This window comes from Lutra lutra, chromosome 8 (assembly GCF_902655055.1).
Source record: "Lutra lutra chromosome 8, mLutLut1.2, whole genome shotgun sequence".
NCBI classification, from domain to species: domain Eukaryota; kingdom Metazoa; phylum Chordata; class Mammalia; order Carnivora; family Mustelidae; genus Lutra; species Lutra lutra.
Genome location: NC_062285.1, coordinates 122,799,275 through 122,823,720, shown reverse-complemented (window position 1 = coordinate 122,823,720; position 24,446 = coordinate 122,799,275). Strand labels below are relative to the sequence as shown.

The following is a 24,446-nucleotide window of genomic DNA, read 5'->3' as shown; positions in this document are numbered from 1 at the left end:
GTTGTAACCAAGGAGTCCTTGCTGTCACAATGAGGTAGTCCTGATTACACATTGCATGTGCTTCTGATTAGTGTATTAATTACTTGGAAGCTACCAACTTGTGGTGCTTTGTTAAGTTTGATTCTATTCAGCATATTCAACTCACTAAGTCACAGCTGTTAGTTCTGCATCTTGTGTTTGATCTTTTTACCTTTGCTTCTTCGGGCTCTTTCATGTCTTAAAATTCTCCAGATTGCGAAGCATTCTATTTTCTATTCACAGAGACTGAAATATTTTTATGTTACTGGTTTCTCTCCAATATATTGATCCACAAGCCTGAGTTTCTCTGTTTAGATGAATTCACAAGGCTGGGTATATTTATTTATACTTGAAAATAAAATTAATTTGAAACTTGAAAAAGTACTTAAAAATACTTGAAAAAAATAATGTCATTGAAAAAAATTTAGGTAAGTCTATTGATACACCAAGTTTTCTTCTTTCTACTAGTTATATGCTAGTTGCACGAAGCTTTTTTTTTTTTTAATGTTTTCCTGGTGAAACATCTTTTTTTCTCCCTAATGGAAGAATAAAACAAAATTTAATTAATTTTGACCATTTGTATATGTAAGTGTAACCACCACTCAAAGCAAGATATTAAAACATTATCAACCCAGAAAGTTGCTTCACGCCTTTTTCCAATCAACTCTACCTGGTCCCACCTAAGAGGCAACTTCTGATTATTATCACCATAGATTAGGATTGTCTATTCTTAGACTTTATGTACATGGAATCCTACAATGTGTGTTTGTTTTATGTATGTCCGTGTCTGACTTCTTTCACTCATAATGTTTTTGGGATTCACTCATATTGTTCCTTTTTTGCTGCGAAGTATTATCTTGGATCAATATAATATAATTTGTTTATCCATTTTCCTATTGATTGATATTTGTGTTGTTTCCTGCTGTTTGCTATTTTCAATGAATATGCTATCAATACTCACATTTGCATCTTTTTATGGACATATATTTTCATAGAGATACAAAAGAGTGGAATTGTTGGGTCATGAGTAGATGAATAAATAATTTTATAAGAAACTTCCCAAGAATTTTCCTGGTAGTTGTTCCATTTTATAATCCCCAACAGAAATATGTGAGTATTTTAGGTTTTCTCCATTCCATCAAACATTTGGTATATTAGATTTTTAAATTTTTATATTTTAGCCATTCATATGGGTGTGAAAAGATTTCTCATTATGGTTTTAATTTTGCATTTTTTTGCTAACTAATAATGTTGCACACCTTTTCCTGTGGTTATTGCCCATTCTTAGATCTTTTGAGGAGTGAGGAGTGCCTATGCAAGTCCTTTAATGCGGTTATTTAATTTCCTACTTGTTGATTTGTAGTAATTCTCTATAAATTGTCTTGTAATTCCTAACAATAAGGTTCCTTTATCAGGTTTATGTACTGCAATTATTTTTCTTCACTCTGTGATTTTCCTAAATATTTTTAATGATGGCTTTGGTGAACAGAGTGTTTTAATTTTGGTGATTTACAATTTTTCAGTTTTTTTCCTTTAATGGTTAGTGCTTTTTGTGTTTTGTCCAGGTTGTGAATATATATACCCATATATATATATTTTTTTTAATAGAAGCTTTCTGGTTCTTGCTTTTACATTTAGTTCTATGATCCATCTCAAATTGTTGTATGGTGTGAGGTATGAGTTAAGATTCATTTTTTTTTTCCTACACAGAAAAATACTTTCCTGTCCTCACTGAGTTAATATTTTAGTATTGTTTATTATTTTTACTTTCCAATTGTTTGTTCTTGGTATATAGGAATGCAATTGAATTTTATATTATCCTTGTATCCGGCCACCTAGATAACTTTATTTAAAAGTTTTAGTAGTTTTTATGCTTAAGTAAGCTTCTTAGAGTTCTTTCTGTCATTGAGAATAATAATGGTTTTACTTCTTTTCTAGTCTCTACACTTTTTCTTTTTCTTACTGCTGTGACTACAGTGCAGTGGTGTATAGAAGTGGTAAAACCAAAATCCTTGCCTTATTCTCTGTCTTTGAGGGAAAGCATTCAGCATTAAGCATAATATCAATTATAAGTTTTTTGTATGTATCCTCCTACTCCTAGTTTGCTGAGTTTTTAGCATAAAAGGGTGTCAATGTTTTTCAATTTTTTCTGTATATATTTAGATAATCGTATTATTTTTTTCCTCTTTTGTTCTTGTTAATGTAATAAGTTACATTGTTTTATTTATAAATACCAATTCAACTTTACATTTCTGGGATAAATGCCACTTGGTTATGATGTTTTTCCTTTTCCTGCAGTATTTAATGCAAAAGACAATTTGGATAAAGCATCTGTGTGGAGAAATGGATTAGATCTAAGGGAGGTAAAGATGACTAATAATTTGAGCCCAGTCAGCTGGGAATTTGAAATGATATCTATAGATATAGGAAAGACTAGTGCGGAAGTTCATTTTGGAGGGAGAAACATGATAAATTTGGTTTTGTAAACATATTGAGTGTTGGGTATGATATGCAAATTGGAAATACTGGAGTGGAGCTCTGGTGAGAGAGTAGGGTCTTAAAGAAAAGATTTTATAGTCATTTATAGAATTTGATGGTGAAGGGAGATAGTACCAAAGATAGAATGCTGGGAAATATTTACACTTAAGGAATGTGATATTTATTGAACACCTAATATAATTTTATTTTCATAATATTTTAGAATCGATTTTGTTTTAATATTATAGATGAAAAAATTGAAGACAAGAAAGTTTAAGTAACTTCTTCACATATACTTCAGGAAGATTTTAGCAAAAGAGAGAAGGAGCATTGAGAGATATAAAAGAGAAAAGACAAAAACATTACCATGAATATAAAGGGAGAAAAGAAGAAGATATTTGTCAACATTTTCAAAACTTATAGGTGATGAGGTAAAAGGGAGACAAAAATGTCACTTTATTTGGTGATTTTGAGGGCAAAGTCCTTCAAGAATGCAATTTCCCCCAAGCAGAAATTAAACTTTGGTGTAGAGAATGGGAAAGAGGAAACTAAAAGTTGATTGGAGAGACATGAGTGATGGGGATTGAAATACTAAATTTTATAATAGGAGGAGTGATTAAATGTAATTAGCTTCAAAGTTCAAACACTCTTGGCATTACTGGATGCAGGAGATACTTTGGATAAAGCATCAGTTAGTTGTTAGAGCACTGGATTCTTGAGCTGTGCCCTTTGTGGTGGATGAGTTTTTCTACTTCTTTCTCCTATTTTATGACACACATCAAATGTAAAATAATGGAAGAAGGCGAAGAAAGAGAAAGAGACTACTGTTAGCACAATATTATAGAAATCATCCAAACATACACTTAATATTGAACATTATAATAACCTTTTTAATATATATATATTTAAAAGATTTTATTTATTTATTTGACAGACAGAACACAAGTAGGCAGAGAGGCAGGCAGAGAGAGAGGCCAAGCAGAGAGCCTGATGCGGGGCTCGATCCCAGGACTCTGAGATCATGACCTGAGCTGAAGGCAGAGACCAACCCATTGAGCCACCCAGGTGCCCAAGCATTATAATAACCTTTTAATGAATGCAGGAAGATGCTAATAGGAAGTCAACCTGAAAAATATGAAAATTCTGATATTCTTGAGGTGTTCCTGGTACTGTCCAGATCCTACTACATACTTTAAATCCTACTCTAAGTATAACTCAACAGAATGAAATGACTTCAGGCTGCATTCTTTTGTAGCTAAGGAGGGACCCTATGAAAAAGAAGCAAACAGGCCATAAAGATAAAGAAAAGAAAGAGAAAAGTCAAGGGGCCAGTTCTCTGAAGAGACTAAGGGAGATAGATGATTTGAAGAAAGATAAACTGCTCCTGAATTCCTACCCACAACAGATTCTGTTTAGATCAGATGATAACTCAAAACTTCAAGAAAATAATATTTTGGATATTCTTCTGGATTTTGTGGATGCTTAATGAGCTAGTAATAAATTAAGTTAATAACAAACCATACTATCTCTCCCTTCTATTATGGGGTTACATAAAATTCTTGCCAAATCTAGAATACCATTTTACTGGGCATTGTAGGGTTATAGAATACATATGCTAAATTTTAAAATTAGAATGAGAGTGGGTATGTAAAAAGCAGAGGCATGTAACTCAGAAAGAGTACAAAACATTGTATTGGGTTGCTGCAAAAATAGTAAGGAATAAAAAGACCTTCAAAGAGATAATCTTTTAAAAATGTTTTTTATTATTAAGCATTGAGCCATTTATTTTTATTATTGAATGTGTATTCTTTTATTTCTTATAAAACCCCTGCAAGGTAGGTACTATTTTCTTTATTTTACTGACTGGAGCTGAGACTTAGAAGGGTGAATAATTCCCTGTGTTACAAAGCCACTGCCTGGACGAACTCTGGTCTCCTCACTTCAGTAGTCTATTAAAGTTAATTAACTCATTGAGGAGAAAATAATCAAGGTGGAATATTGATATTCCAAAGGGTTGGTAAAGTTTAGGAGGATAATAATAGATTGGAAAAAGGAAGAAGAACAGAAACATAGATGGCAAGAGTTTGTACCTCAAATTTGGGAAATGAAGACTGTATTCAATAATTTGGAGTCTTGCCACCAAAGCTATGTGAAAAAAGGTTAAAAACACAAAGATAAGAAAATATAGAGAATAATTTTAGATGAAACAAAGGACAATTTGGAAATGAAAAAAAAAAATTGAGAGAGAAATCTGTGGCCCAAACAACTGACCAGTAGTCCTTGACAAATAAGAATTTCGTGGGAAGATTAAAAAAAAAAAAGTCTGGGCATAACACCAGAACAATTAAATCAGTATCTCTAAAGGCAAGTATTTTTAATCCAGTATTCTTGGACAGGCTATAGATGGTCTATGAAACTCATGGAATCATATGCAAAATTTTACTTGTAGGTGACTTTTTCTGGGAATTCAATTCTAATCATGCCTGTCACATACCTACCCTCTGTGTAATCTATATGACCTTCAATTTGTCAGTAAAGTGAAGGTGGTATTTGCCTCACATGATTACCTAGTAAAACTCAAACCAGATAAAATATGCCATAGGGTATTGTAAATTGTAAAGCCATATATAGTGACCATATATATTGTAATCACAGTGGTGATTAAATCATGTTTGCCCACATTCGAAATAACACCCTTTGAGAGACCATATTCTTACTCTTATGGTCTCATGCACAAGTGGGTCAGCAACTTCGGATTTTAGCACATGTGTGTGGGGGCTTTTAAAGTTTCCTAAATTATTTGAGTCTACCTAGATGATACTGGCTAAATATGGGGTGATCACTATCTCCAGAATTTCATTCCTTCGAGTTCTGGATAAGAGAGCCATAGGAAATATAAACCCCTGAAATTTGGGGTGTGAGAGAAGCCAGTGAGGATAAATTGGCACATTGGGGCACCTGGGTGGTTCAGTCAGTTAAGTGTCTGCCTTTGGCTCAGGTCATCATCCCGGAGTCCCAGGATCGAGTTCCCTCCATCAGGCTCCCTGCTCTACAGGGAGTCACTTCTCCCTCTGACTCTTCCTCCTCTCATGCTTTCTCTCTTTCATGCTCTCTCTCTCAAATAAATAAATAAATAAAATCTTAAAAAAAAAAAAAAAGATAAACCGGCACAGTGTTGGGTCAGCCTGACCTAATGCACGGGAGGAAAAAGCCAGAATCCAGAAAGTGTCCGCTATGAGCTGCATCTCCAATTAATGGCTGAAATCACCAGCATTCTGTATGGATGTAACGCCAATCATATGCCAGTGAAATATTATTCATCTTTATTTCTCTTCTTTTGGTGAAATCCTTCATTTTATCTAGTAGGAAAGCAAGGAATTATTTGTTACTGACACTTTCTACATGTAAATTTATCTTCATCTCTTTGCTAAGCATGAAATATAGTTTTTTAAAAAAGATTTTGTTTGTTTATGTATTTATTTATTTATTTTAGAGAGAGAGAGCAAGCAAGGGAAGGAGGAGAGTGGAGGGAGAAAGAATCTCAAATAGATTCCCCACTAAGCACAGAACCTGACATAGGGCTCCATCCCACTACCCTGAAATCATGACCCTAGCTGAAAACCAAAAGTCAGATGCTCAACCAGGTGAGCCACCCAGGCACTCCAAGCATGAAATATAATTTTTGAATTTTGTGCCCACAGTGTTATTGATAGCAGCAGACTTTTGTTTGTTTGTTTGTTTTTTCATGTTATTCAGGTTTTTTTTTCTTCCAAATACATAACAATCTAAGTGGATAACACTCTTTGACATGTCCTTCTCTAAGCCTCTCTGGCCTTCTGAATAAGAATGCATAGGTGAGCATGGAGGACAAGGGGAGTTAGAGAGGAGAAGGGAGTTGAGGGAAATTGGAAGGGGGAGGTGAACCATGAGAGACTATGGACTCTGAAACACAATCTGAGGGTTTTGTAGGGGCGGGGGATGGGAGGTTGGGGGAACCAGGTGGTGGGTATTTGAGAGAGCACGTATTGGAGAGAGCACGGATTGCATGGAGCACTGGGTGTGGTGCAAAAACAATGAATACTGTTACACTGAAAATAAATTTTAAAAAATTTTTAAAAAAAGAAAGAAAAAATAAATGGAAAAAAAAAAAAGAATGCATAGGTGAGGGTGCCTGGGTGGCTCAGTTATTAAGCATCTACCTTCAGCCTGGGTGATGATCCCAGGGTCCTGGGATCTTCTCCCTCTCCCACTCCCTCTTGCTTATGTTCCCTCTCTCCCTGTGTCTCTATTTCCTAATCTGGTCTTTTCTAATACTGTGAATTCTAGCTATGAAAGCACCACAGAGTATTTTGTAGCTTTATTTATCTATTAACTTAATAAATATAGTTGAGTGTTTACTGTCTGCCTGGTGTCATAAGAGGAGATTTGAATATGAAAATGACCTGAAGGAATGATTAATCAATTGAGGGAGACTGTGTTCTCTACAGATAATGTTTGGAATTACACTGATGGAATTCACTGATAAATGCCCCAGGGCTCACTCTCAGACCTTTTCTCTTTTCAGTACAACCACTCCCTATCCAGTACCAGAACTTTAAGTGCTATGTATATGCTGATTACTCCTAAATTTGTTTGTCTCCAGCACTCACTTTCTGAACTCTGGGCCCATATCCAGCCTGCTACTCTCTAAATCCTAATTGATTGTCTAAGGAGCATTTTAAGCTTAGGATGTGTAGCACTGAACTTTGCATTTCAGTTAGTGGCAGCCCAGGCTAAAAGACTTGACCCCATCCTTGATTCTTTTCTTTCTCTCACACCCCTACATTCAATCCATCAGAAAACCCTCTAGGCCAGCAATTCCCAAGGTGTGGCTCCAGACTCCTGCAGTTTCCAAGACCCTTTCAGAAGTCCTAGGAGGTCAAAACTATCTTCATAGTAATACAAAGACATTTTGCCTGGTTCACTCTTATTCGTACATGAGTGCTCCATGGAGTTTTCCACTCTTGCACTATGACAGAGCATCATGGCTCTGATGGCTAATGAAATGTACACTTGTATATTCATAGGTTTTAAAAGTATCTCAGTTTTAGTTTTTAATATATTAAATATTTACAGACATGACTCTCATGAACAAAAACTTTTTAGTATTCTCAATAATTTTAAGTGTGCAAAAAGATCCTAAGACCCTAAGATCAAAAAGTTTAAAAATTGTCCGCTAGCTTTCCTTTCAAAATATTTCTTGACTCTTCTCTGTCATTTACCTATAAACCATTAACATTCCTTGCCTGAACTTTTGAAAAAGCCTCTTCCCTTGTTCCTGGCATTCACTGTTGTAACTGTATTGTCCTTTTGCAAATTGGCAGATAGACTTTTATAAATTAGATAATGTTATTTCACCTGGCCAACCATCCAGTGTCTTCCCCTCTCACCGTAAAGGCATACAAAGCCCTAAATCATTTGACTCTATTTAATCTCCTGATCTGTCTCCTACCATTCTCTACCTACCTCGTTTTATGCCACCCATGCCATCTTGCCAGCATCACCTCAGATAAGCCAGAGTTCCTGCCTTAGGACTTTTGTACTCATCATTCACTTGTGTGGAATGCCTTTCTCCTGGAGACTTTGTGGCTCATTATCCCCCTTTCTTCAGGTCATTCAGGTGACATCTTATAAGATAGGCCTTCTCTGACCACTGAATATAAAGTAGCCATCACTTCACTTTCTATCTCCCTTATAGCATTTTTCACTCCTGAATTAGTATTTGTGTGTGTTTGTTCAATGTCTTTCTTCCCTAATTGAATGGATGTTCCGTCTTGTTGTATGATGGTGATGAATTGAATGTTTAATCCCAGCACTTAGAACAGCACCTAGTACCTAATTGGTGGTCAATAGATATATCTGAATAAATTGAGTATGGTTGGGTAAAGGGCAGTGAAAACTTTTAGGAAGGGGGTACTCAAATTGAACTTACATTTGAATAGGAATTTGTTAGGTATAGTGGTAAATATACAGTCCCAGGATAAGGACAGGAGCAGCAAGGTGTTTAGAATTTTTTGACTTAATACTATGCCAAATTCACCAGAATATTGTAACAAATCAGGAAGTCCTCACCAGATATTCTACCCTCTTCCCCTTAATCATCATGTCCTAATCTCTATGGAGTACTCATTCTGAATAATAATCTTGGGGAAAAAAGTGGTTTCCATGGTCAAGTATGTTGGTGAAGTACAGGGTTAAATACTTTTCTTCACTGAAGAATTCTTTATAGCTTTCCCCCACTATCACCCTTGGAAACCCATTAATATTTCTCACAACTAGTGATCCACAAAACACAATTTGGGAAACATGATATAGGTCATTGGATATACTTCTTTATAACTGACCCTAGCAATTCCATTCTGGTTTGATTTTTCCACTCATTCTGCACAAAGTCATACTGTTGAGAGAGGGAGCACGCTGACTCAGCAATAAATATGTCATTCATTTAGCATGTTCAGGGAGGTATCTATATACTCTCTACTTAGTCCTCACAACCATGTGAGACAGTAGGACCAATGTGAATCCTATTTCATATATGAGGAAAAGTAAAATAAGTATACAATATGTTAAACTAAAGCAAGTATACTGGATATTTTTCACTATATTTTTCATCTATATTTTTCAATAAAGAAGGATCTGTATTTTCTTTCATACTACAATACAGTATTATTTTAACATCATTATATTTTACATTGAATTCAATTCAGTAAGTTTGTTTCAATCATACTGGGCACTATGAGGTATAAAAAGGTTTACATAGTAGGTTTCAAGAGATAAATTAACTATGCTTCTTTCTTTCTCTCCCACATTCAGAACCAAGTGAGAGATGATTGCAGAAGTTGGACAAATTAAAATCAAATGTCACAACTGTCTATTATTACTGGATAGAACTGCTTGGACATTGTGATTCTAGATATGTGGTCAAGTGGGCTTGCCATAAATTTGCCCCTAAATTAAACATACACCTACCCCAACACTGGCAATCTACAAGGTAATTTTTGCCATAAAAGAGCAGATAATGAATATATTATGCTGATATATTAGAGGAAAGTAGTCTGATATGAGGTTGGGGAAGATGGGAAACCAAGCAGGTCTTTGTTAAAATTGTAGATTTTACTCCTAGTGCCACTAGAGGCGTCTGAAGACTTTAAGCAAGGATGTGACATGATTTGATTTAAATTTTAAGAAGATCACTCTGGCTAGAGAATACTTTATGGAGAACAATCAAAAGCAGGGGAAATAATTAGGGTTTTGTGGTTGTTCAGGACAGAGAGTGAAGTTGTTTGAATCAGCATGGTAAAGTGAAGGTATAGAGAAGTGGATGGTTTTGAGACACATTTTCAAAATAGAATCCATACTATTTACTGTTGAGTTGAGTTCAGGGGATATGGGATATGAATCAAACATGTCTTGGTTTATGAATTTGAGCCATAATAAAAATTATGATATTTACTGAAACAATGAGATCTACTTGAAATCAAGAGCTTTTTGTATATTTTGTTATAGTGTTGCTGGGATGGGGAGCAAAGGTCAAAGTTGTGTTTGGCCTACATAAATTTTGAGATACCTTCTAGATGTGAAGTAGATGGTTAGATGTCAGCATTTCTAGCCCTTCCACTATGTTCCTTAAGCATTGCATGTATACTTTATATTATTTTTATATGTATATTGTAAAAATCTATGCATCAAAATGAGAAAATTTTATGGAAAGCATATTAATTATATTACTCTTTATAAAGCAAAAATTGAAAGTAAACCCCACCTAGTCTATAAAATTCCTTTCCTTTGTATCTTGATGTTTAGAAAAGAACTTGACAATAACTATTTGTTCTGTGGACATAGGAATAACTAATGTTATTTGACATGACTTCTTAGGAAAGTTGTATGAAACAGCAGGACACATATACTAAATTGAATTGTACCCAGCCATATTGCTATTTTAATTGTGATTATTTTTCTCTCAAATGTCTCCTGGATATCAGAAAGACACTCTAAAACTGTCTTGCATCTTTCATTGTATTCCATAACAAATGAAACAAAAATACCAACAAAAAGGTAATAATTACAATTATAAATGAAATAATAGATTAAGAGCATCATTAAGTTAATGAAAACATATGAAAGAAAAGACTATTTCAAATAATTTATTTAAACAAACATTAGTCAATGCACTATAACAAAATGTTGACAGTGATTAATAACTCTAAGGAGATATTTTCTATCTTCTCGTTCTTACTCTTCCTTTTTCTCTTTCCTGTCAGAACAGTTACAAATGATTCGTTCAGCTATCATTTCTTTATTAACTAACAAAATACTTGAAATGATAGAGATATCAACTGTCAATATTTCAAACTTAATTTTGAGACACTAGCATTTACTTAACATAAAAGCTGTAAAAGTAATCCCAAAGGAAAAGATAAATAGCCTTGACTACATAAAACTTGAAAGCTACTGCACCAAAAAATCCCAATTAAAATAAAAAGCAAGGGGCACCTGGGTGGCTCAGTGGGTTGAAGCCTCTGCCTTCAGCTCGGGTCATGATCCCAGAGCCCTGCATCAGGCTCTCTGCTCAGTGGGAAGCCTGCTTCCTCCAATCTCTCTCTCTGCCTGCCTCTTTGCCTACTTGTGATCTCTGTCTGTCAAATAAATAAATTAAAATCTTAAAAAAAAAATAAAATAAAAAGCAACTAACAAATGAGATAGAGGTATTTATAATAAATATAAACAATCAAACATTATAATATGCAAAGAAGTCTTGCAAGGCCACAAAGAAAGCTAATATGTCTGGGGGGGTGAGGCAAAAAATATGGATAGATGAATCAAGAAAGAAAAAAATGAATATTAAACAGAAAGAGAAATATTTGGCAGCCCTGTATATCAAATAAATTTTAAAAATATAATATTTTATCCTAAGAAATGATTAAAACTTAAAAAAAAACTTTTTGGTAAGTGTATGATAAAGGCATGGTGATATAGATATTCAATAGGCTGAAGGTGGAAATATTTCTATAAATCTTTGTGGTGATATGAATCAAGAGCCATAAAACATATACTATTATAAGTCTAGTAATTTCTTATCCATGCCAATGAAATGGTCAGAGAGAGGAAAAACACGTAAAGTGTGTTTATTGCAGTGCTATTTCTTTTACCTTTTTTATTGAAGTATAGATTACATACTATGTTGTATTAGTTTCAGGTGTACAACATGGTGATTTGACAATTCTAAACTTTGTACAATGTTTGCAATATCCATAGTTACCATTGGTCATCATACAGCATTATTATGATATTATTGACTATATTTCTTATGGTATACTTTTTATCCCTAATCTCACTTATTTTATAATTGGAAGTGTGTCTCTCTCAATCCTCTTCACTTATTTTGCTTATCCCCTCACAGCCCTCCCTTCTGGCAAGCCCCTGTTTATTCTCTGTATTTATGAGTCTGTTTCTGTTTATTTATTTATTCATTTTTTATATATTCCACATATAAGTGAAATGAAATTATATTTGTCTTTGTCTATGACTTTTCATTTGGTATAATACCCTCGAGGTCCATCTGTGTGTTGTAAATGGCAAGATTTCATTCTTTTTCATGGCTGGATAGTATTATATTATATTGTTTTGCATATTATAATGTTTGATTGTTTATAATATAATATATTATGTATATAGACATAATTTTTTCAGTTTATCAACAGATGAGCATTTAGGTTGTCTTCATATACTGGCTATGGTAAATAATGCTACAATGAACATCAGGGTGCATATATCCATTTTAATTGGTGTTTTCCTTTTCTTTGGATAAATACCTTGATGTAGAATTATTAGATTGTGTGATAGTTTTATTTTTAATATTTTGAGGAACTTCTGTACCATTTTCCATAGTAGTTGCCCCAAATAACATTTCTACCAACAGTGCACAAGAGTTCTCTTCTCTCCATATCTTTATGATGCTTGTTGTTTTTTGTGTTTTTGGTAATAGCCATTCTGACTGGAGTGAAGTGATACCTCGTGGTTGTTTTGATTTGCATTTCGCTGATGATAAGTGATTTTGAGCATCTTCTCAGGTGTCTTTTGGCCATCTGTATTTCTTTAGAGAAATTTCTATTCAAGACCTCTACCCATTTTTTAGAGTGTTTTGTTTTTGTTTTGTTTTGTTTGCTTTGTTTTCATTGTTGCCACCATTTTCATCCCTCACATCAGCTCCAGAGTCACTTGCACTGAGCCCAGCCCCCTGACAAGGGTGGTGCAATTCCACCTGAGCAAATATACCTGAGAATCAGTGCAATAGGCCCCTCCCTGAGAATATCAGCAGGAACTTCTGTCTATACCAAGTTTACTGATCATACAATGGCACTAAATTCATATCTTTCAATAATTACTCTGTAAATGGGCTAAATGCTCCAATCAAAAAACAGAGGGTATCAGATTGGCTAAACAAACAAATAAGCAAACAAGACCCATTGACATGCCATCTACAAGAGACTCGTTTTAGACCCAAAGACATCCCCAAATTGAATGTGACAGGGTGGAGAAGAATTTTTCATACTAATGGACATCAAAAGAAAGCTGGGTTAGCAGTCCTTACATCAAACAAATTAGACATTAAACAAAAGACTGTAAGAAGAGACAAAGGACATTATATCATAATAAAAAGTTCTATCTGATAAGAAGATCTAACAATTATAATTATTTATGCCCCTAACTTGGAAGCAGCCAATTATATAAGGTAACTAATAACAAAATTAAAGAAACCCATTGATAATAATACAATAATAGTAGGGAACTTTAACACCCTGCTCACAGTAATAACAGGTAGTTTGAACAAGGAAAGAGGACTTTGAATGATACAATGAACTGATGGACTTCACAGATATTCAGAGCATTTGACTGTAAAGCAAGAGAATACACATTCTTCTCAAATGCGCATGGAACACTCTCCAGAATAGATCACATACTGGGTCACAAATAACGTCTCAAACAGTACCAAAAGATTGGGATTATTCCTTGAATATTTTCAGACCACGATGCTTTAAAACGAATTCAATCACAAAAGAAAATTTGGAAGGAACACAAATACATGGAGGTTAAAGAGCATCCTACTAAAGAATGAATGAGTCAACCAAGAAATTAAAGGAGAATTTTAAAAATTCATGGAAACAAATGAAAATTGAAACACGGCAGTTCAAAACCTTTGGAATGCAGAAAGGTGGTTCTAAGAGGAAAGTATATAGCAATACAAGCCTTTCTCAAGAAACAAGAAAAGTCTCAAATATACAACCTAACATTACACCTAAAGGAGCTAGAGAAAAAAAAAAAAAAGCATATAAAGCCCAAATCCAGCAGGAGAAGAGAAATGTTAAAGATTAGAGCAGAAATCAATGAAATAGAAACCAAAAAGCAGTAGAACAGATCAACGAATGTAGGAGTTGGTTCTTTGAAAAAATTAACAGGATTGATAAACCCCTGGCCAGATTTATCAAACAGAAAAAAGAAAGGACCTAAATTAATAAAATCATGATGAAAGAGGAGAGATCACAACAAACATCAAAGAAATACACGTATAAGCTTTATATGCCAAAAAAAATTAGGCAATTAGAAAGAAAGGGATGCATTGCTGGAAAGATGTAAACTACCAAAACTGATCAGGAAGAAATAGAAAACCTGAACAAACACATAGCCAGCAAAGAAATTGAAGCAGTAATCAAAAATCTCCCCTAAAACCCAAAAGACTTCACCCCCAAACTACTAGAACTCATACAGCAATTCAGTAATGTGGCAGGATACAAAGTCAATGTACAGAAATCAGTTGCTTTCTTATACACTAACAATGAAAATACAGAAAGGGAAATTAGAGAATCAATTCCATTTACTATAGCACCAAGAACCATAAGATACCTGGGAATAAACCTAACCAAAGAGGTAAAGGATCTGTACTTGAGGAACTATAGAATACTCATGAAAGAAATTGACGAAGACACAAAAAGTTGGAAGACCATTCCATGCTCTTGGATCAGAAGAATAAACATTGTTAAAATGTCTATACTGCCTAGAGCAATCTATACTTTTAATGCCATTCTGATCAAAATTCTACTGGTATTTTTCAAAGAGCTGGAGCAAATAATCTAAAATTTGTATGGAACCAGAAGAGACCCCGAATTGCTAAGGAAATGTTGAAAAACAAAAACAAAACTGGGGGTATCATATTACCTGATTTCAAGCTTTACTACAAAGCTGTGATCACCAAGACAGCCTGGTACTGGCATAAAAACAGACACATAGACCAGTGGAACCAAGTAGAGAGCCCAGATATGGACCCTCAACTCTATGTTCAAATAATCTTTGACAAAGCAGGAAAAAATATACAGTGGAAAAAAGACAGTCTCTTCAATAAATGGTGCTGGGAAAATTGGACAGCTATATGTAGAAGAATGAAACTCGACCATTCTCTTACACCGTACACAAAGATAAACTCAAAATGGATAAAAGACCTCAACGTGAGACAGGAATCCATCAGAATCCTAGAGGAGAACATAGGCAGTAACCTCTTCGATATCAGCCACAGCAACTTCTTTCAAGGTATGTCTCCAAAAGCAAAGGAAACAAAAGTGAAAATGAACCTTTGGGACTTCATCAAGATCAAAAGCTTCTGCACAGCAAAGGAAACAGTCAACAAAACAAAGAGGCAACCCACGGAATGGAGAAGATATTCACAATGACAGTACAGACAAAAGGTTGATATTCAGTTTCTATAAAGAACTTCTCAAACTCAACACACACAAAACAAATAATCATGTCAAAAAATGGGCAGAAGACATGAACAGACACTTCTCCAATGAAGACATACAAATGGCTATCAGATACATGAAAAAATGTTCATCATCACTAGCCATCAGGGAAATTCAAATTAAAACCACATTGAGATACCACCTTACACCAGTTAGAATGGCCAAAATTAGCAAGACAGGAAACAATGTGTGTTGGAGAGGATGTGGAGAAAGGGGAACCCTCTTACACTGTTGGTAGGAATGCAAGTTGGTGTAGCCACTTTGGAAAACAGTGTGGAGATTTCTTAAGAAATTAAAAATAGAGCTTCCCTGTGACCCTGCAATTGCACTACTGGGTATTTACCCCAAAGATACAGATGTAGTGAAAAGGAGGGCCATCTGTACCCAATGTTTATAGCAGCAATGGCCACGGTCGCCAAACTGTGGAAAGAACCAAGATGCCCTTCAACGGATGAATGGATAAGGAAGATGTGGTCCATATACACTATGGAGCATTATGCCTCCATCAGAAAGGATGAATACCCAACTTTTGTAGCAACATGGACGGGACTGGAAGAGATTATGCTGAGTGAAATAAGTCAAGCAGAGAGAGTCAATTATCATATGGTTTCACTTATTTGTGGAGCATAACAAATAACATGGAGGATATGGGGAGATGGAGAGGAGAAGGGAGTCAAGGGAAATTGGAAGGAGAGATGAACCATGAGAGACTATGGACTCTGAAAAACAATCTGAGGGTTTTGAAGGGGCAGGGGGTAGGAGGTTGGGGGAGCCAGGTGGTGGGTATTATGGAGGGCACGTATTGCATGGAGCACTGGGTGTGGTGCATAAACAATGAATTCTGGTACACTGAAAAGAAATACATTTTTTAAAAAGGCGGGGGGGAAGAAAAACAAAAAACAAAAAACAAAAACCAAAAAATCTCCCTGAAAACCAAAGTCCAGGACTGGATGACTTACCAGGGGAATTCTACCAAACATTTAAAGAAGAATTAATATCTATTCTCCTGAATGTATTCCAAAAAATAGAAATGGAAGGAAAACTTCTAAACTCTTTCTATGAGGCCATCATTACCTCAATCCCAAAATGAGACAAAGACCTCATCAAAAAGAATTAACAGACCAATATCCCTGATGAACATGGATGCCAAAATTCTCACCAAAATACTAGCCAATAGGATCCAATAAAATATTAAAAGGATTCTTCACCACAGCCAAGTGGGATTTATTCCTGGGCTGCAAGTGTGGTTTAACATCTGCAAATCAACCGGTGTGATTAATAAAAGAAAGGACAAGAACCATATGATCCTCTCAATAGATGTGGGAAAAACATTTGACAAAATACAGCATCCTTTCTTGATAAAAACCCTCCTTAGTGTAGGGATAGACGGAAAAGAACTCAATATTATAAAGCCACATATGAAAAGCCCACAGTGAATATAATTCTCAATGGGGAAAACTGAGAGCATTTCTCCTGAGGTCAGGAACATGACTGGGATCCCCAGTCTCACCACTTTTGTTCAACATAGTACTAGAAGTCCTAGCCTCAGAAATCAGAAAACAAAAAGAAATAAAAGGCATCAGAATCAGCAAAAAAAAAAAGTCAAATTTTTATTCTTTGTAGATCCCATGATACTGTATGTGGAAAACCCAAAAGACTCCCCCCCAAAATTGATAGAACTCATACAGGAATTCAGCAAAGTGGCAGGATATAAAATCAATGCACAGAAATCAGTGGCATTTTTATACACTAAAAATGAGACAGGAGAAAGAAAAATCAAGGAATCAATCCCATTTGCAATGGCACCAAAAACCATAAGATACCTCAGAATAAGCCTAACCAAAGAGGTAAAGGATCTCTTCTCTGAAATCTATAGAACACTTATGAAAGTAATGGAGGAAGACAAAAAGAAATGGAAAAACATCCTATATTCATGGAGTAGAAGAACAAATATTGTTAAAATGTCTATGCTACCCAGAGAATCTACACATTCAATGCAATCCCTATCAAAATAACATCAATATTTTTCACAAAGCTAGAACAAACAATCCTAAAATTTGTATGGAACCAGAAAAGACACCAAGTAGCTGGAGCAATATTGAAAAAGAAAATCAAAGTTGGCGGCATCACAATTCCAGATTTCAAGCTCTATTACAAAGCCATAATCATCAAGACAGCATGGTACTGGCACAAAAACAGACACAGAGATCAATGGAATAGAATAGAGAACCCTGAAATGGACCCTCAACTCTATGATGAACTAATTTTGGACAAAGCAGGAAAGAATATCCAATGGAAAAAAGACAGTCTCTTCAACAAATGGTGTTGGGAAAATTGGACAGCCACATGCAGAAGAATAAAATGGGACCATTTCCTTACACCATACATGAAAATAGACTCAGAATGGATGAAAGACCTCAATGTGAGACAGGAATCCATCAAAATCCTTAAAGAGAACACAGGAAGCAAACTTTTCGACCTCAGCCACAGCAACTTCTTGCTAGACACATCTCCAAAGGCAAAGGAGACAAAAGCAAAAATGAAATATTGGACCTTCATCAAGATAAAAAGGTTTGCACAGCAGTCAACAAAACTAAATGGCAACCTATGAATGGGGGAAGATATTTGCAAATATCTCATCAGGTAAAGTGCTACTAATCAAAACCTATAAGAACTTAACAAACCAATACCCCAAAACCAAATAATCCAGTCAAGAAATGGGCAAAAGACATGAACAGACACTTATGCAAATAAGACATCCAAATGGTCAACAGACACATGAAAAAAATACTCCATATCACTTGGCATCATGGAAATCCTCCTACCTGGCATCAACCTCACTTCATAGAGAAATTGGAAGTCATCAATGAGGTATTACTTCAACATTTTGCCAAACACTTTGTAAAATCTTCCTGAACACACCATTTCCTCTCTTATTTTATTAAATTGGAGGTATCCCCATATCTCTCTGAAACCAAAGTTTTCACATGTTTTCAAAATTATACTCCTTGTACTCTTTAACTTGGTAAGTGGAGATGACAGAGCCAAACATGGGCAACCCTACCAGAGAAATTATTTTCTGCTACTTATTCTCTTGTAAGCCAGTACACCAGGGAACAATGTTTTGTTTGGGTTCAGAATGTGTCTAGTGACTGGCTTCTTTCTCCAAAACTGCTATCTGCTGCTAGCTATTCAAATTCTTAACAACTTCCTACTTTTCTACTTTTATAAAGTCATCACAGAGGCTCCTGGACTTCCAAATGCTGTGCTTTCTAAAATTGCTTATCCACGATGGAGAAATAGAGATTATCTGATGTCCATGTTCTCTTCTTTCTCCCCAGCACTGTGGTTCTTCATTCCCTTGAGCCCTCATCCCTTCAAATCAGAGATGGACAGATGTTTAGAGAGGTTCTACCAGGGTCTCTCCCCCTTATTTCCCATCAGAGACTCCCCTGATAGTGCTCGGCTGAAGGCAGTCATTAAAATTTTCAGGGAAGCTGTTTTATTTTATTTTATTTTATTTTATTTTATTTTATTTTATTTATTTATTTGACAGAGAGAGACACAGCGAGAGAGGGAACAGAAGCAGGGGGAGTGGAAGAGAGGGAATAGCAGGCTTCCTGCTGAGCAGGGAACCCAATGCAGAGCTTGATCCCAGGATCATGACCTGAGCTGAAGGTAGACACTTAATGACTGAGTCACCCAGGTGCCCCAGCAAAGCTGTTTTAAATATTGCTGAAATAAGTCCTTTTGCTATATTTTCTTCCAAACCTACTGATTCCTCCTTTCCCTTCAACTCTCATCTCTGCAAATTATAGTGTATCAGTGGTCACTGTCTTCTGCATTTAATTTGGTGATTCTGCCAGTTATTTGGAGAGCTGTGTTGTGACTTAATTCATCAATGGCATTCTTTTGGTCAGGTTCTACTATCTTGCAGTAAAGGAAGAGAACAAATATTTGCCAATTATTTATTCTGAAGTAGGCATTATCCTTGAGCTTCATGTACATTATTTCAATCCAGATAACAATTCTACAGAGCAGATTATATTATCCCCATTTATAGATGCAAATACTGAACTGTAAATACTGGCACTAAGATTTGAATCCAATTCTCTCTTGTTCCAAATCCCATTCTGACTCATAAACATATGTCAATAAATTTTATCCATAAGAACTAGCAGAAAGCTTATAGATGCATTTGAATTTGGGACACCAATGAATTGAATGGTTGATATGAAGATAAAAAAAAAAGACATTTTAGAATTTCAGAATGTTTCAGAATTTACGGATTTTGTTTCTTCAAGGGAACTCTAAACAAAGTTAACATATAAGTCAAGCCAATTTTTGATTGTTTAAAAATTACTCAGTTAATGTTTTTGTTTTTAAATATTTGCTTTATGTTGCCTTTTCTTTTGCATTTTGAGCATTCCCTTTGCTAGAGATTGGACAAGGAAAAAAGAAAAACTTTTATTGATGTACATTTTGATAAATGTTTTGGGAAAATACTTAGTGGAAAAGGAGTTGAAATTGTTAGCCAGAATTAATTTGAATACTTATCTTCATTAAAAAAAAAAAAACAAAACTCCATCATCCTGTGACATAAATTCCTGTGATACTGATTGCATTTTTTTCCACAGGAAGTTTTATGTATTTTTCTTAAAACTTCATGTAATCTTAAATCCATCCATGTAAGTACTTGTATTGTCACATCTTGCTGGTTTAAAACATAACTTCTTCCTTCTGTCTACTATTTATTTTTTGGTGATAAACTCTTTAGAAATTGCTTTTATAGATTCCTGGGGGGGGGGGGGTTTAGTTTTAAACTTTCATTTTCTTACCAACCAAACAAAAAAGCACCATTATTTTTATCAGCTAAAAAGACATTTTGGGTAACTGTGGAGAAAAGGCAGCATGGTGCAATGGCAAGTGTGTGCATTGTTTTGAAATGTTGAGAGAGTTAGATTCTAAAACTGTCTTTGAAGGTTACTTGAGTATCCTTTGGGAAGTTTTATTTTCCCTATCTGTAAAATATGGTAATCACTTTTGCAAAGTTGTTGTGATATTTATATGAAAAAAGAACATATATAGGATACCTGGCACATGATGTGTTTAATGAGAGCTATTGTTAGTAAAGCAATGATATAAATTAAGAATTAAGAAAGTTCAGTAACTTCTGATCAATTAAAAAACAATACACACTGCACCTTTATTTGTAAAAATAATTCTCATAAAGTATGCTTCCTATTTTTACTGATCAGAATATATCTCTGTGAATTATTATATCCTTACTTTCTGCTATTCTTAAAATAAAACTGAAAAAAAAAAACAAATTACCTACATCAGGATGAAGTTGAGAATGTCACTACAGACTCTGTAGACATCAGAAGTAATATTACAAACCACTCTTTCCACATACATTTGACAATGAAACAATTCTTGGGGCACCTGGTTGGCTCAGTGGGTTAAGTCTCTTCCTTCAGCTCAGGTCAAGATCTCAGGGTCCTGGGATCAAGCCCTGCATCGGGCTCTCTGCTCAGCAGGGAATCTGCTTACCCATCTCTCTCTGCCTGCTGCTCTGCCTACTTGTGATCTCTCTCTCTCTCTCTGTCAAATAAATAAAAAGAATCTTAACAAAGGGGGCGCCTGGGTGGCTCAGTCGATTAAGTGGCTGCCTTCAGCTCGGGTCATGATCCCAGTGTCCTGGGATCGAGTCCACACATCAGGCTTCTTGCTCCATAGGGAGCCTGCTTCTCCCTCTGCCTCTGACTGCCTATTTGCCTGCCTGTACTCTCTCTATCTCTCTGACAAATAAATGAATAAAATATTTTTTTAAAAATCTCAACAAAGAAAAAAAATTCTTCTTAAAACACCAACTACCACAATTCACCCAATATCAAAAAGATAATGTGAATAGTCCTACAACATTTTTTATTATGTTATGTTAGTTACCATACAGTACATCATTAGTTTTTTAAAAATTTTTTTATTTTTGTATTAACATATAATGTATTATTAGCCCCAGGGGTACAGGTCTTTGAATCACCAGGTTTACACACTTCATAGTTCATATGTTCCCCAATGTCCATAACCCCACCACCCTCTCCCTAACCCCCTCCCTCTGGCAACCCTCAGTTTGTTTTGTGAGAATAAAGGTCTCTTATGGTTTGTCTCCCTCCCAATCCCATCTTGTTTCATTTATTTTTTTCCTACCCCCCAAACCCCCCACATTGCCTTTCAACTTTCTCATATCAGGGAGATCATATGATAATTGTCTTTCTCTGATTGACTTATTTCACTCAGCATAATACCCTCTAGTTCCATCCATGTCATTGCAAATGGCAAGATTTCATTTCTTTTGATGAATGCATAGTATTCCATTGTGTATATATACCACATCTTCTTAATCTATTCATCTGTTGATGGACATTTAGGTTCTTTCCATAGTTTGGCTATTGTGGACATTGCTGCTGTAAACTTTCAGGTGCACATGCCCCTTTGGATCACTATATTGGTATCTTTAGAGTAAATACAACAGTAGTGTAATTGCTAGATTGTAAGGTAGCTCTATTTTCAACTTTTTGAGGAACCTCCATGCTGTTTTCCAAAGTGGTTGCACCATTTTGCATCCCCACCAAGAGTGTAGGAGGGTTCCCCTTTCTTCACATCCTCACCAGCATCTGTCATTTCCTGACTTGTTAATTTTAGCCATTTTGACTGGTATGTGGTGGTATCTCATTGTGGTTTTGATTTGTATTTCCCTGATGCCGAGTGATGTGGAGCACTTTTTCATGTTGTCTGTTGGCCATCTGGATGTCTTCTTTGCAGAAATGTCTGTTCATGTCCTCTGCCCATTTCTTGATTGGATTTGTTCTTTGGGTGTTGAGTTTTGATGTAGTGTTCAGTGCTTCATTATTTGCATAAAACACCCAGTGCTCATTGTAACACAAGCCCTCCTTAATACCCATCACTGGGCTGTCTTATAACTATTAAGGCAATTTAATTCATAATTTAAAATTTTCCAAGAAAGAAATCTCTAAGCCTTAAAGAAAGGTTAAGTCCAATTATAAATAAATTTTTTTTTGAAACAGAAGAGGAGGGAATATTTTCCAGTTCATCTTATGAAGATAGTTAGTATTCCCCAATACCAGAACTAGACAGTACAAAACCAAACAACCAAACAAAAAGCCAAACAACTAAAAGCAAAAACTACAAAGCAATATTAACTCATGAATTAGACACAAAATTCCTTAACAAAATATTAGTAAATAGAATTCACAATATATACAAAGAAGTATATGCCATGACCAAGCATAATTTATTCCAGAGATACAAGAACTGGTTTAATGCCTGAAATAAAATAAAGAGGAAAAAACTGAATGATCATATCAATTGAAGCAGAAACAGAATTCAACAAGATTCAAGATCCATTCATGATTAAAAAGTAAAAAGAAAATCTTCTAGAATAGGAATAAAGGATAGCTTCCTTAACTTCATAAAGAGCATCTACAAAAATCTGTAACCAAAATTATAGTTAATGGTGAAAATTTGAATCCTTTCCTCCTAAAATTGGAAACATGATAAAGATGTCTAATCTCTTCACCACTGTTATTCAGGATAGTGCCAGAAGTTCTATCATGTACGATAAGGAAAAAAAAAAAAAAGAAGTAAAAGTACAGATTGGAAAGGAAGAAATAAAACTGTTTTTGTTTATAGATGATATGATTGTCCATGTAGAAAACCCCAAGAGATATACAATAAAACAACAAAAATATATATATATGTAAATATATATATAAATATAAATAGTAAATTCAGCAAGGTCACAGGATGCAAAATAAACATTAAAAAAGCATTGTACTTCTATTTTTTTTCTTTTTTAAGTTTTCACTTAAATTCCAGTTAGTTAACATATATTGTAATATTAGTTTCAATAGTAGAATTTTATGATTCATCACTTACATAAAACACCCAGTGCTCATCATAGCAAGTGTCCTTCTTAATACCGACACCCATTTAACTGCAACTATATTTCTATGAAATAACAATGAACATGTAGACACTGAAATTAAAATTACAATACCACTTATAATCACACACAATAAATGAAAAGAAATACTTAGATGTAAATCTAACAGAACATGTCAAGGACTTGTATACTGAAAAGTGCAAAATAGTGGTGAGAGAAATTTTTTTTTTAAAGTAAGTATGTAAAAGACAGTTTTCATGAGTTAAAAGACTTGATAATATGAATTTAATATAATTCCTATCAAATTCCAAGCAAGATTTTTCCCCATTTTTTTATTAATTTCAGAGGTAGAATTTAGTGATTCATCAGTTGCCTGTAATACCCAGTGCTCATTACATCAAATGCCCTCCTTAATGCCTATCATACAATTATCCCTCCCCCACCCACCACCTACCTCCTTTCCAGCAATCCTCAGTTTGTTTCCAAGAGTTTGGCTCTCTTACGGATTGCCTCCCTCTCAATTTTCTTCTTACTTTATTTTTCTTTCCCTTCGCCTATGTTCATCTATTTTGTTTCTTAAATTCCACATGAGTGAAATTGTATAGCATTTGTCTTTCTCTGACATATTCCATTTAGCATAATACCCTCCAGTTCAATCCATGTTGTTGCAAAAGGCAAGATTTCATTCTTTTTGATGGCTGAGTAATATCCTATTGCATATATATATACCACATCTTTATCCATTCAACTGTCGATGGACATCTGAGCTCTTTCCAGAATTTGGCTATTGTTGATAATTTCACTATAAACATTGGGGTGCATGTGCCCCTTTGAATCACTATGTTTGTATCTTTTGGATAAATACCCAGTAGAGCAATTGCTATATCATATGGATATCATATCTCATAACTAGTTGAGAGAACTTCATAATATTTTCCAAAGGGGCTGTGCCAATAAAATCCAAGCAAGATTTTTTGAAGACATGTAAGTTTATTCTAGAATATATATGGAAATGTAATGGAAGTAGGATAATTAAAACAATTTTGGAAGAAACAAATAAATTGGGAAGAATTAATATACCTAATTTTAATTTTACAGTTGCAATACTCAAGACTGTATGTTATTATTAGCAGAGGAATAGACATATAGATCAA

At 34.8% G+C, this 24,446-nt stretch overlaps 1 protein-coding gene across 12 annotated transcripts in view; it reads left to right on the top strand.

Moving 5' to 3' along the window:
• ANKS1B (ankyrin repeat and sterile alpha motif domain containing 1B) overlaps positions 1–24,446 on the top strand; it is a 1,143,054-nt gene that overhangs the window by 487,749 nt on the left and 630,859 nt on the right. The window lies entirely within an intron of this gene.